We start from the raw sequence: 14,322 nt of genomic DNA, 5'->3' as shown, positions 1-14,322 counted from the left end.
AGTCATGTGAAGTCGGTATTCGTTCGGTATTTTGATTTTTTGTATGTTGTCTTTTTCCTCTAGTGGTGTTATGTGAACGTCGACTACATAACACTTCACCGTGTTTGAGCCTAGAGGAAGGCATTGGGGAGTAGTAAGTAGATGATGGGTTGCTAGAGTGACAGAAGCTTAAACCCCGGTCTATGCGTTGCTTCGTAAGGGGCTGATTTGGATCCACTAGTTTAATGCTATGGTTAGACGTTGTCTTAATTCTTCTTTCATAGTTGCGGACACTTGCGAGAGGGGTTAATCATAAGTGGGATACTTGTCCAAGTAAGGGCAGTACCCAAGCGCCGGTCCACCCACATATCAAACTAGCAAAGTAATGAACGTGAATCACATGAACATGATGAAACTAGCATGACAGAAATTCCCGTGTGTCCTCGGGAGCATTTTTCCTCCTATAAGACTTTGTTCAAGCTTGTCCCTTGCTACAAAAGGGATTGGGCCACTTGCTGCACCGTTTCTACTACTTGTTACTTGTTACTTTTCGCTTGCTACGTTTCACCTTGCTACACCATCACTTGTTACCAGTACTTTCAGTGCTTGCAGTTATTACCTTGCTAAAAACTGTTTATCAGAACCTTCTGCTCCTCTTTGGGTTCGACACTCTTACTTCTCGAAAGGACTACGATTGATCCCCTATACTTGTGGGTCACCATGCCTTCGGTGTGTTCCAGCACCGGCGACTCAGGCGCTACCTGATGAGGGTCGGGCATAACATGCTATCCCCTTCCACCACGGGCTCCTCGGCCACCCGGGTCCTTCTATCGCCCCCGCCTCGACCACTAGTGTCGTCCTCTATCACCACGACTGAAGCGGCTGCATGATCCCGAAGGGAGGCTCTTGCTGCCTCCACAGAATATGGGGGTGCCCTCGCCTCCCCGCCATGGCCAAAAATTGAAGCCACCTCAATGGACAAGAAGAGAAGAGCAAGCCGGGCAACCCTAGGTTGGAGGAGTGGAGATGGATGGATGAGCATCGTCTACCGTACCCCTCCCGCTTTTATAGGGAGGGTGCGGGGCGCTAGCTCTCCTATGCTCCAAAGGCCGCTGCCCATCTCTACCTATGATGTTACCCAGCATCACTCGCGAACAGGTAACCGCCCCATCAATCCAATCCACGAGGTTGCGGCTTCTGCCACGACCAGGCCTTTAAGCCACCCGCTCCCGCCGCGAGATTTGCGCAATGCATGCAGCGTGCGTGGCGGAAATGACCTGAAATGGTGGAGCATTGCAGGACATCGGGTTGGCGGTTACCCCTTTGCAATTTCACGCCCATGCATGAACTTTGGGCCTGACCTAATAGCGCTGGGTGAGTGCATATGGGCCAGGCCTAGGGCCTCCTGTCCGTGCACTAGTTATGGGGTACCTAGTGCCCGTCACTTTTGCACAGGCGTTAAGACCATAACCCCTCAAGGGCAACCACCAACCCAAGCAAAGGGCCGGAACCAAATGATGACAGACCTACACAAGCAGGCCAAGACATGCGAAGAACATCCGACACCTGCCGGGGGCGAAGGCACATGCATCCTCAACAAGACCCGGCAAGACGCCTCAGCGGCAAGCGCGGGCCAATCTGCCACCACTCCACCTCATTGCTACACAAGTCACTTATCGATGAGGTCTCGAGCTCCCAAATGGCTAAGTGGCTCTCACTAGATATGTGGTGGTGCACCGAAAGACAGATTACAACCAGTTGACACTCGTCTAGAGGTGTATCAAGATACGAAGCCATGACCAACTAATAGGTGGCAGGAGCTTGCCGGGGACGCACCCCCGCTCGCCACCTAAGGCAACATTTATAGCGCTTTGTCTGAAGTGCCAGAGTTAGGTATGATAGCAATGTTAGCTATCTAGTCATGTCTGTTTGCCACTGTGGACGCCCCTTCAGCTATAAAAGGAGGCCCAAGGCAACCTAGAAAAGGTTTCGACACTTGGAGATTCGATACTTGGTAGATTTGGACCTTGAGGGGATTAGAACCAAGTATATTTGTACGTACGTGATAGCTCTCGGCGGCAACCCTTACCGAGGGAGAACTCCATCTAAACTTCGTCTTTCTCAATGAATCCGCCAAAGCAGGAGTAGGGATTTACGTTTAACAGTGGCCTAGACCTGGGTAAAACACCTCGAGTATCATCACGGTTATGCCTCGTAGTTTCTTCTCTTTGTGCCACGCGATCTCTCCACCAAGCCATGAAGGGGCCAAAGGTCCCATAGGTGATTGAGTGCACACTTGCACCGACACCTAGAGTCTCATGTAGTTTCATAATATTTTGTTGCATCCATGATGCAACATGCTTGTGGCTGTCATTTTCATGCATTTTGCATTCATGGCATGATATCTTGTGATGATTATATCTTTTAGACCATAGCTCCATTTTAGATGACCTATATATGTAAATCGACTAGACTAATGTGTATAATCACATGTTCCACTTTGTTTTTCTGTTAATAAATACAAAGCACGTTTAGTTCACATCTATACGAATTTTGAAATTAACATATCAGGTCGTTTTGGAAATGCTATATGTTGTTTTTGACCTCATTGAAGTGCCTAGATAGTGTAGTTTATTTATACCTCACCTATTGCCATGTTTAATAACATTTAACATTGTCGTGTACCTAAATGGGAGTGAACTAAATAATTCAATTGTGGAGTTTCGTCAATATGCAACTCGTCGCATATTGAGCTTCACTTAATGTGTAGAAGTTGATTGTTGTGTTTTGCCATGTCTTGCATATTTAAACTGGACATGCATCATATGTGTTTGTGCATCCTGTCTTGCATGTGTCGGGGTGTTTATCGTGTGTTGATTGTTTGTTTCTGGATTGCTTCTTCTCGATAGTGCTCCGAAACCGCTTTGGAGTCTGAGGATTCTTTCGACAATGTTGGTTCGTCTACTTCACGGATTCGTTCTTCTTCCAAGCGGGATCTCCGGCAAGATGCTCTTTTCCTTAAACACCACTACTATCATTGCTTTGATAGTTGTGTCGTTTCTATCGCTATGTCTTTCTTCCTACCACCTGTTATGTCAAGCCTCCCAACATTGCCATGAAAAGCCTCTAACCCCTCAACATCTCAGCAAACCTTTGTTTGGCTATGTTACAGCTTGCTCAACCCTTTTATTATAGCGTTGCTAGTTGCAAGTGCAAGATGCTTTCCATATGACAACATGTTTTTTTTCAGATACCACCATATTATTGATATTTAATTTAATGCACCTATATACTTGGTAAAAGATGGAAGGATTGGCCTTTTGGATCGTCCTTTCGTTCCACCTTTGCCGCCATAGTTACTTGTGTACCGGTGTTATGTTCCATATTGAGCGCTCCTAACATGCTTGGGGTTGTTAATGGGACCCCTTGATAATTCGTCTTAGATTAAAGCTCTCCAAGCAAGGCCCAACTTTGGTACTACATTTTCCTAATAACTAATAAAAAAATTGCATAGGGACCTGTCGGCCCCCGTGGATAATTAATCAACCCTCGGGCCAGTTGTCACACCCCAAAAATTTAATCATATTTTTATAAGTTAAAATATTGCTCAGAATAAATTTATTGTGTGGGGTTATGTTTGACTCGTAAGTAGGTGTTTAGGGTCATTTCTTGATCATTATTAGTTCACGTCTGATTATGCGTAGATAACCCCCTCTTGTTCTTGTACTCGTAAGTTCCCAACTCACATAAATGCTTAGTGCTTGCTACAACCTCACCACTTAACCATACCTCACCCATTAGGCTTTGCTAGTCTTGATACCTTTGGAAATAAGATTGCTGAGTCCTTATGGATCCCAGATTACTACAACAACAGTTGTAGGTGCAGGTAAAGTGATACTTTGACGTGAGCGCGACGATTGTTCTAATTGGAGTTTCTTATTCGTCTGCTTCATCGATCTAGATGGGTTTCAGGCTGGAGCATGGGATAGCAAGAATGGATGTCATTTTATTTGTTTGATTTCGTTTGTAGCCGGACCCTATTCTTCTACTTGGTGATTGAATGTATTGTTGTATTTGAGATGACCTTGTTGTAGCTTGTGGCGAGTGTAAGAAAATTCCATATACTCATCTCGTCTTTACATGTACTTGTAATGATAACCATTCTTGCAAAACGATGAGATGCACTTCTATCCCTATCGAGGCCCTCATGTTAAAATAAGGATAGGATCACATCTTCGGCATTAAAATATCCCACACGCCACAGTTTGACGTTACATTTGTGATCAACAACATGTTGAGATGACGATGCAAATATATTTGTGTGCGACATAAGGATATCACAAAAATTTAATTTCGTGACCTGTTTGTGATAGGTACATGATGATACACAATCCAAAACTTTCAACTGTATGCAGTGACTCTACTATCGCCAACATGCCAATTTAATAATTGTGTGCGATAGTTATTCTGATCACACACTGTCGAGACCCTGATCCTAAGCCATAGGAATCCAACCTGTAACACATCACATCTCTTTGCGGTCTCACCCACGGCTATCCCCACGGCTGTAGCCTTACCTTAGTCGGGACTGTTTGCGCGTTTTGACTCGCGTATGTAATTGTGTCACTAGCATTCCGATGTCAAAGAACCCGGGTCGACATGTCTAGTCATAAACTCAAGTGGCAGTTCCGTACAGGGACAGGCATACATGACCCAGCAAAGCAGGTGTCGGTCATCAGCGAGTGTAGATGAGTCGTAGCAAGCTACAAGGACTCCATTACACCGCGTGACATTTCCCCAAAGGGACAGACACATCAGCTAAGAAGGACACATGACGGTCAACCAATGTGTCCGGAGCAGTAGCGAACTACCATGGCTCGGTGGAATCACAAAGGGGCATTTCCCCGTAAGGAGTGCTACTAAGGAATACAAGTAGGTGTTTGAACCCCATACATATCAAGTACAAAACATGTGCGCATGGCATACCCGATATGCATAGATACATCGATGGCATCACAACATAACCATAAACATAGAAACTTTATTTAGAAGGCTCGAAAGAGCCTCACACATAATATTACACAGATAGGGGTATCTCGACACACCATCACAAGTCATTCAAACAAGTCTTACAAGCCAGCAGAAGGTTAAAAATGTCTGAGTACAGACAGATGGAAAGGTAAAAGGTACATGGACTGACTATCTATAGACCCAACCTAGGGCGAGATCGTAGCTGGCACACCAGCTACTCGTCATCGTCAACATCTAGATAGAACCCACCATTAGGGTCATTAACAACCTCTGCAACAAATTATTAAGCAAACGTGAGTACAAATGTACTCATCAAGACTTCAGAATAATTTATCTACGCATGCAATGTATCAACAAGGAGTTGTGGGGTTTCATGCAGAAAGCCAACGTTTGACTCTTGGCTAGACAAACTACATTTTCAAATAGTTTTGACAACTTTGTTTTCTCGCACACGAGTCCACTAACACCACAACAATACTCCATCGTGGAATCATTCCGTCTCACTACGGAAATGCCATCCACGAAACTCACACTTATGTTGACATTTTTATGAGTAGCCATTATAGTTGTCTATGAACAACATATGTTTCCAAGTAGTCCATATCCGCGGACGTGGCTATTCGAATAGATCATAACCCTGCAGGGGTGTACTTCTTCACACACACTCTCGCCACTTATTGCTATGTACCCGTCATGCACCTCGGCAACCTTCAAGCGGAAGCCTAGTGAGGGAGTCGGCCACGACCGTTAACCACGTAGATACCTAGTCCAGGTTTATCGCCTATCTGAGGGTAACCCGCACGGAAGTCCGGCCGAGGTTTCTACCACGGCCCCAAACGATGTGCGCAGGGTTCCCAAGCCCACCATCCGGGTGCCATTTGGTACACCGTGCCCCTGCCTACCGCATCATAGCCCACCTCTAAGGTCAACACTATGCACGGCCTCCAGCATGACTATAAACACCAGAAACTACTTGCAACTCCTGGACCGAGTACAAGGCGATTAATAAGTCGAGAGGGTCAATTAAGTATCCCAGCATGTGGTAGTATCTAGTCTTGGATTACATACACGGAGCTCAGTTCCTATGGACGGTTCCAATGAAACAACCCGCCATGTACTCCTACATAGCCTTTCACCGGTCCCTTTACCAAATCAGGTTCAACACACAACCTTTATTTACTGAACACATTCTCACGATCTTGTTAATCACCCAGATGACAGACCATACACAACTCTAAGCATAGCATGCATAGCAGGGTATGACACATCATTTCTCAAGCATCTACCAGGTATGCTAGGTTGCAAGGTTTATCACCTGATTGGCACGTGGTACAACATTGCTAGCTGGACCACCATAGGTTTTTGCTGGAGGGTTGGTCTGATTCGCCTGAGGCGCCACATAGGATGGCCTCGGGGTATATCTTAGCGGCAAAGAGCTATTTGGAACCCACAGCCTGCGTTTTGGGAACGCGGAACCAGATGATGAGCCAGAGTCACGGGAGTGCTTCTTTGTGGCTTCATAGTCGGTATGACCAGTCTCGGCACTGATGCCTTGTTGACAAGAGCTTGAAAACTTGTACATTCGTGGAGGCGCAGGTCACGACGAAGTTCAGGGCTCAGACCCTTGCGGAATCTTGCTTGCTTCTTGGCATCAGTTGACACCTCTTCAGTTGCATAGCGGGCGAGGATACCGAACTCGCGGCTATAAGCATCCATGGTCAATTTTCCCTGGGTGAAGGCACATAACTCCTCTCTCTTTATGTCCATCAGACCCTCTGGAATATGGTGTAGACGGAAGGCTGCACTAAAGTCCGCCCATGTCGCTGCTTATCCGACAGGACACATAGCTTCAAAGTTCTCCCACCACAGATTGGCGGGTCCTTCCAGAAAGTACGCCGCAAAGGTCACCTTGTCGGCCTCAAAAACATTTGTAGAGCGAATCTTGCAGGATATACTGCACAACCAATCATCCGCATCAAGAGGATCGACGGAGTGATGGAACTTCGGAGGATTCAGCTTTACAAAGTCATTGAGGGACACTGCATCATTCCTCGGCTGGTGAGCCGTATTTTGATCAATACGCTCTAGCACATGGTTGGTCTCCCTTTTATTTCTTTCCGCCTCAAGCATAACTTCCGCTAGAGAAGGCGGGTGAGGCAATTCCTCCTGCGATGCTTGACTACCTTCTCCCTGCTCATGGGCAGGGGCACGGTTCAGCCTTGTGAACACCATCCTGGCAAACAAACTCACAGCTTAGACTAAAATCAACATCAATACTAACTATGGACTAAGAATGCACTCAACACATGGAATGCGGAAATGAACATCCGAACAACATGGTAACAAGCAACTGCTATATATACACCATGGTTCATACCCACCATTACATAGTTCAGTACAACCTCAACCCGAAGAGCAAACTACTGAAAAGATGATACTACTCATCAAAGGCTTTCCAAGCTTCCTATACATTATTTATCTATGCCTCCGGAATCCATCTCACGACATAAGCATACTCCACAAGACACAGATGACTGTGGAAGTACAGCTACTACCATACTACTCTTCCACTCATGGGTTCAGGCATCCGCATAGAACATCTCATAAAGGTTGCCTCCGTGGCCTGGGAGCTCAACCTGCGGATCAAGAAATACTCGAGCCTGAGACCCCTGAGAACCGTAAGGACACAGGTGTGGCCTTGGTCCCCTCACAGGTGGTAGTAGAGGTCCCCGAAGAGGGGTAACTCCTCCTATAGGAGGCCAGTCAACATGAGCCGGGAGATGGGTCCTAACAGGGTTCAGCATCTCCATATCTCCATACCCTGTCTGGACTACACGTGCCAGCTGTGTCAAAGCCGTCCACAGACGGGCACATGTAGCATAGAGCTCCATACGAAGGGCGCGAGCATCCCTGTCTCTATTCTCTAGCATCTCAGCGGTGGACTGTAGCAACGGATCCTCCATAGAGGAATCAAAGTAGACCCCACTGAGGTATCCTTCTTCTCATGGCTGAGAGGCAGGAACATAGCAAAACTCTGAATTCTACAGCAGTGCATGCTTGGCCCTCATAATGATCAACATTGAACAGGCAGCATCGTCTACTGCCATGTCAACAGTAACCCCCAATCCAGTAGACCAATGGATCGGCTCCTCGGCTCCAGGGTAATCTGGGAATACCCTAACAGTGCACAGATACTGACTCTGATTAAAATCCCGGTATTGCTTCTCCACTGTATACTCTGGGTACCTGCGGTAATCGGCACTGACATCATCCTGACTAGCATGGCCGTGTGACCCGGCACATCAATGCACCTAGTCAGAAGGACCACCTGACGAGAAGGACGACCAGGCATCCGAAATTAGAGAGTAATGCAAAGGCATTAGACCTCTGGAGACAAAATTGGGCAGCATAACGGGTGTTAATGCTCAAAAACAATTTTGAGACAATCCCACAAAATATAGGATAGCATAACCACTCAACTATCAAGTTCAATTCCATGGTCATCAAAACGTACGTTCTTTCCCTTGGAATAAAAGAAACCTAGAGTAACTCTCGACTCGTTGTCCTATAATCTACCGATAAGCAATACGCGATCCTGAGAGAAAGATAAGTAACCTAGTTCTTAATCCCCGTAGAAAAGAAGAGCATGACCAGAATAGAATGACCTAAGAAGAGAAGCAAGAATCTTACGTTCCCTTCCACAAACAATGCCCTTATATATAACTAAAGCAATTCTAGACTCAACTTCGACCAGTTTGGCTTAGTAATCCTACAATCAGTCAGGCTCTGATACCAACGTTGTCGTGACACCGATCCTAAGCCATAGGAATCCAGCCTGTAACACATCCCATCTCTTTGCGGTCTCACGCACGGTTATCCCCACGGCTGCAGCCTTACCTTAGCCGGGACCGTTTGCGCCTTTTGACTAGGGTATGCAATTGTGTCGCTAGCATTCTCATGTCAAAGAACCCGGGTCAACATGTCTAGTCATAAACTCAAGTGACAGTTCCGTACAGGGACAGACATACATGACCCAACAAAGCAGGTGTTGGTCATCAGCGAGTGTAGACGAGTCGTAGCAAGCTACAAGGACTCCATTACACCGCGTGACATTTCCCCAAAGGGACAGACACATCAGCTAAGAAGGACACATGATGGTCAACCAATGTGTCCGGAGCAGTAGCGAACTACCATGGCTCGGTGGAATCACAAAGGGGCATTTCCCCGTAAGGAGTGCTACTAAGGAATACAAGTAGGTGTTTGAACCCCATACATATCAAGTACAAAACATGTGCGCATGGCATACCCGATATGCATAGATACATCGATGGCATCACAACATAACCATAAACATAGAAACTTTATTTAGAAGGCTCGAAAGAGCCTCACACATAATATTACACAGATAGGGGTATCTCGACACACCATCACAAGTCATTCAAACAAGTCTTACAAGCCAGCAGAAGGTTAAAAATGTCTGAGTACAGACAGATGGAAAGGTAAAAGGTACATGGACTGACTATCTATAGACCCAACCTAGGGCGAGATCGTAGCTGGCACACCAGCTACTCGTCATCGTCAACATCTAGATAGAACCCACCATTAGGGTCATTAACAACCTCTGCAACAAATTATTAAGCAAACGTGAGTACAAATGTACTCATCAAGCCTTCAGAATAATCTATCTACGCATGCAATGTATCAACAAGGAGTTGTGGGGTTTCATGCAGAAAGCCAACGTTTGACTCTTGGCTAGACAAACTACATTTTCAAATAGTTTTGACAACTTTGTTTTCTCGCACACGAGTCCACTAACACCATAACAATACTCCATCGTGGAATCATTCCGTCTCACTACGGAAATGCCATCCACGAAACTCACACTTATGTTGACATTTTTATGAGTAGCCATTATAGTTGTCTATGAACAACATATGTTTCCAAGTAGTCCATATCCGCGGACGTGGCTATTCGAATAGATCATAACCCTGCAGGGGTGTACTTCTTCACACACACTCTCGCCACTTATTGCTATGTACCCGTCATGCACCTCGGCAACCTTCAAGCGGAAGCCTAGTGAGGGAGTCGGCCACGACCGTTAACCACGCAGATACCTAGTCCAGGTTTATCGCCTATCTGAGGGTAACCCGCACGGAAGTCCGGCCGAGGTTTCTACCACGGCCCCAAACGATGTGTGCAGGGTTCCCAAGCCCACCATCCGGGTGCCATTTGGTACACCGTGCCCCTGCCTACCGCATCATAGCCCACCTCTAAGGTCAACACTATGCACGGCCTCCAGCATGACTATAAACACCAGAAACTACTTGCAACTCCTGGACCGAGTACTAGGCGATTAATAAGTCGAGAGGGTCAATTAAGTATCCCAGCATGTGGTAGTATCTAGTCTTGGATTACATACACGGAGCTCAGTTCCTATGGACGGTTCCAATGAAACAACCCGCCATGTACTCCTACATAGCCTTTCACCGGTCCCTTTACCAAATCAGGTTCAACACACAACCTTTATTTACTGAACACATTCTCACGATCTTGTTAATCACCCAGGTGACAGACCATACACAACTCTAAGCATAGCATGCATAGCAGGGTATGACACATCATTTCTCAAGCATCTACCAGGTATGCTAGGTTGCAAGGTTTATCTATTTACTATGACAAAGACACGTCATGCAAAGGAATGGTTTCCGCTAACGTGGTAAAAGCATTGGAAGGATTTTGACCTAATGCAATAAGTAAGAGAAGGAGCGAGAACTTGGGATTTATCGGGATGATCAAAATGGTTGCTTGCCTTGTTGCTCAGCAGAGGGGTGATATCCGCCAGTCGGATAATCAGTCGTATCCGAAGGGGCGGAGCCTACCGTAATACAACATACAAATATTAACAATCATATGCAACAGTCATAATGCATGAACATGGCATGAAATGAAAGGTGATATGTTTCAATGTGGTTGGTGAAACCTTAGTTTGCATCTGGTTTGAAATCCAAATTCAAATATCATTTGAAATGGCCTATTCATCTTAATCATTTAATTGATTTGAGCTGATGTTGTTTCATAACTTTTTTTTTTCATGCATGAAAGTAGCACCATTGTATTCCTTGAATTTTTCTGATCAATTTGCATATTTTATTTGTCTGATTTGGAGTTATATTCAATTTTCTACGAATTTCCAAAGTTTTGTAAATATTCTGGAATTATATTAAAACCAGAATTAGATTTATTGCATCAGCATGACATTAGTAGGTCAGCTGGCCGTTGAAAGTCAAACCTAACTAGTGGGACCCATTGGTCAGTGACTCTGGCCAGATTTTGATTAAGTTTAAACTTAATTAGCTAATTAACATGACTGGACCCACATGTCAGTGGCTATTTAACTTTTAATATAACTATTATTTTTATTTTAACTAAATCTAATTAATCTGGGGCTGGCCCCACTTGTCATAGACTCAGGGAGGTTGAACCAACCGGCGACGAGGTCGATCTCGCCGGAGGTGAGCCTCCGGCAGCACCAGAGACGGCGGAGGGCGTCGGAAACGCGTCTCCGATGACCATTCGAGCGGTAGAGGGCACATGAAGAACGGCCACTCGATGGCGCGCACGACGGAACAAACCCAGGGCGGCGGTCGAAGCTCGGCCATCATTGAGGTCATCGAAAACGGGGGCAAAATGCAGGAGACTAGGCTGCTAAAGCACCTACACGACGAGCTGAAACTGTTGCAGGCCTCGGATGGACCAACTGATCACCGTAGGGTCACCGGTGACGAGCTAAAGCGGCGGTCCTCGTCGGGCTCCGATGAAACTGGGCCTCGAGTTCGGGAAAGAGAGGGGAAAATGGGGGGAAACATCCCGGAGCTCACTACTGTGACGAGGGGATGCTCAGGCTGCTCGGGGAGGCACTGGATCCGGTGAATCGACGGTGGCTTGCCGGCGGCCGAAGGTTGAAGACGACGGTGACGAGGGCGTTGCAGGGCTCGGAGGCTCTTCTCCTTCGGCAGGGATGACCAGCTCGTCGAGGCAGAGCGAACATCACACTCAGAGGCGAGGGAGGACGACCGGAGCGATGGCTAGCTTGAGCTCGCAGCAATGGCGGCCGAGAGAGGAGAGGACAGGGGGCAAATGGGGAGGGGGAGAGGATGAGAACGAGCTCAGGAGGCTTATCCCTTCCTCACCAGCGCAAAGCGGCGGCCAGGCAGGCATGCAGGTGCGTGGCCGCGCCGGAGGGAGCGGCAGCCACCTCCTGCTGCCGACTGGCAGAAGGTAGATGACAGGGGAGAAGCTGGGCCTGGGCGAGGTAAGCGACACGTAAGGTATTTTAATTTGTTTTCTCTTTTCTGTTTATGTAAAAATATTTCTGATATGGTTTTGTTTTATTTTTGGCTCCAAACTATTCCTAAAATAGTTTGAAACATGCTGAAGTGTTATTTGGAATATTTCCAAATATAAACATAAGTTTCAGCATTTTTGAAAACTTTGGATTATTTGAAATCAATTATATAGTTGATTTCAGTAGCTTTTAAATTTAAAATAAAATGCCAAAATCATTTTGAAAATATATTTCACCCATGATATTTTGTTTTCATCATTTATCAGAAATGATGAACTTTTCTAATAGCCATTTTGGAATCTTTAATTTGCCACCAAATTTGAATTGCTTTTGAATACAGAGTTGCTAGGTTGCTTTTGTTTTCTTTGCTTTGCTTTTGATTTCATTTCATTTTCTTGGATGCAAAGAAGAAGACATGAGCGCAAACATGCTATACTCTATTAGGGATGAGGGATGTGACAAACACGCTCTTCGTATGTCAACCATATTCGTATCGTCCAACAGTACACACATACTCAGGTTTGGAACCGTGTGTTCCATTGACGCCAATCACACATGCTATTCTTCAAAAAATCATGTGTAATGTATGACACCATAGCACACGGTTTATTCATTCTAAAGGTGTGCAATGTAATTTATTTACCCAATAGTTTTTCTTTAATTTATTATTAGAGTTGGAAATTTCAAATTTGTAATTATAAAATGTGCATTTCTCATCCATCAATACATACCCTAATTAGAATGTTTCAAGAGCCAATGGAAAAAAATCAAAAGCTCAGTACATGTTCGATAGTTACATAGTTCGACAAAAGATTAAAATATGGTGAACCACAATATATAGTACTAGAGGCGGTAAAGCTGAAGATAGAATTGTAAATCCTTTTGGTTGTTGATGGTGTTGAAGAAGTGGAATACCCATAATGTGCCCTCCACCATGCCGAAGGTGCGCACAACTTTTGTCCAACCCCTTGTGATGATCGCATGTCCATCCTTCACCGCCTTCAGGAAAACTTCTATACCATTATCAGGATAGCATGAATTATATACTATAACCTTCGTTGCCTCCACTTTCGCCAGATAGTTTGCAAGGTATTCTTGAGGAATTTCCTTCAGAAACCACTGAAAAGAGACAACTTTCATGTATTCATGTCTAATAGAGTAACTTGTTCTGGGCAGGAAAAGAAGGCAACAAATTACTTACCATCCTAAAGTTCAATGATGTCCTAGATAAAGTGTAAATGAAGAGTTTATTTCCAATCATATGTCTCTTTTGCCTAACATTTCTTTGTAGTTTCCTCACTTGCTGCTTGTTCATGTTTATCTCCTTGCCCCATATGCATAGGGGGTCGAAGCTTGGATCAATACCTCTGAAATATGTACCTACAAGCAACAAATAGATGTTATAACCTAAGTTGGAATTCCGCGAATGATGTAAAATACTACAATGGGATGTGACTAACCTTGATGGTAAACAATAGTATCATGCATTGTAATCCTACATAAGCACATAGCAAGGCATGTTAGATACAACAGGGTTAACATGCACAAAAAGCAACAAATGTTAATTAAACAACATTATCTCCGGTGATATTTTCATTGTAGGAGTAGCACGGTAGCAAAGGGACATGTATTGGTGAAATTGAACTTGATAGTTCATACTTGGTAAATCCCGAGGTGTAGTTGCTGGGGTAATTCATCTCGGCTAGAGCCCGCCCAAAGTCAGTGGCGAGGTGTTCGTCAGGGTCGAAGCGTGGATCAGTACAGCTAACATATGCACCTACAAGAAACAATTAAATGTTATAAGTTAAAATGCAATTTCACAAACGATGTAAAATACTATAATATATTGGGATGCGACTAACCTCGACGAGAAACAACATCATCATGCATTGTGACCCTGCGTAAGTACATGGAAAGGTATGTCAACTATAACGTGGTTAACATCCACCAAAAATATCTAATGGTAA

Source organism: Hordeum vulgare, chromosome 3H, assembly GCF_904849725.1.
Source record: "Hordeum vulgare subsp. vulgare chromosome 3H, MorexV3_pseudomolecules_assembly, whole genome shotgun sequence".
NCBI classification, from domain to species: Eukaryota; Viridiplantae; Streptophyta; class Magnoliopsida; order Poales; family Poaceae; genus Hordeum; species Hordeum vulgare.
This window is presented reverse-complemented; position numbering follows the sequence as displayed.